The following is a 1,462-nucleotide window of genomic DNA, read 5'->3' as shown; positions in this document are numbered from 1 at the left end:
CATTTCTCTGATGATTAAGGATGGTGAGCATTTTTTCATATATCTGTAGGCCATGCACCTATCTTCTTTAGAGAGATTTCTCTTCAATTCCCTTGCGCACTCTGAGATGGGATCACTTGTTCTCTTCTTGCTCATACATTTGAGTTCTCTACGGATTCTGGTTTATTAAACATTTGTCAGAGACATAACCAGCAAATATCTTCTACCATTCTGAGGGCTGTCTGCTTGCTTTAGTTACTGTGTTCTTGTTTGTGCAGAAGCTCTTTAGTTTGATCAGGTCTCAATAGTGTATTTTTGATGTTGCTTCAATAGCCTGGGGGGTCCTCCTCATAAAATATTCACCCAGGCCGATTTCTTCAAGTGTGTTCCCTACACTTTCTTCTAGTATTTTTATAGTTTCATGTCTTAAATTTAAATCTTTAATCTAGTGAGAGTCAATCTTAGTTAATGGTGAAAAGTGTGGATCCAATTTCAGTCTTCTACAGGTTGCCAGCCAGTTCACTCAGCACCATTTGTTAAATAGGGAATCTTTTACCCACTCAATGTTCTTAATTGGTTTGTCAAAGATCAGGTAACAGTAAGTAGCTGCATTCATCTCTTGGCTCTCTATTCTGTTCCATACTTCTACCTCTCTAATTTTGTGCCAGTACCATGGTGTTTTAATCACTATCAATTTATAGTATAATCTGAGGTTTGGTAGCATGATTCCTCCTGCTTTGTTTTTATTCCTAAGTAATGTCTTGGCTATTCCAGTTTTTCTCTGATTCCATATAAGATGAAGTATTATTTTTCCAAGATCTTTAAAATATGACAATGGAGATTTAATAAGGATTGCACTAAAATTGCTTTGGGTAATATGGACATTTTAACAATGTTGGTTCATCCCAGCCATGAGCATGGTATATTTTTCCATTTGTTAACATTTTCAGCTATTTCTTTTCTTAGAGTTTCATAGTTCTCTTTATAGAGATCTTTCACGTCCTTTGTTAGGTAAACTCTCAAATATTTCATCTTCTTTGGCACTACTGTGAACGGAATAGAGTTCTTGACTGTTTTTTCAGCTTGGCTACTGTTGGTATATATAAAGGCTACAGATTTATGAGTCTTGATTTTGTAACCTGAGATGCTACTGTATTCCTTGATCACTTCTAGGAGTTTTGTAGTTGAATCTCTGTTTTCCAGATATACAATCATATCATCTGCGAAAAGTGAAAGTTTAATCTCTTCTGACCCTATCTGGATGCCCTTAATCACCTTTTCTTCCTTAATTGTGATGGCTAAAACTTCCATTACAATGTTAAAGAGCAATGGACATAATGGGTACTCTTGCCTGGTTCCTGATCTGAGTGGAAATGATTTCAATTTAACTCCATTCAACACAATATTGGCTGTGGGTTTGCTGTAGATGGCCTCTATCAGTTTAAGAAATGTCCCTTCTATACCAATTTTCTTAAGTGTTCTG

The sequence above is a fragment of the Otolemur garnettii genome, unplaced genomic scaffold, assembly GCF_000181295.1.
Source record: "Otolemur garnettii isolate 467f Iridium unplaced genomic scaffold, OtoGar3 scaffold00118, whole genome shotgun sequence".
Lineage (NCBI taxonomy): Eukaryota > Metazoa > Chordata > Mammalia > Primates > Galagidae > Otolemur > Otolemur garnettii.
Note: the sequence above shows the minus strand (reverse complement) of the source record.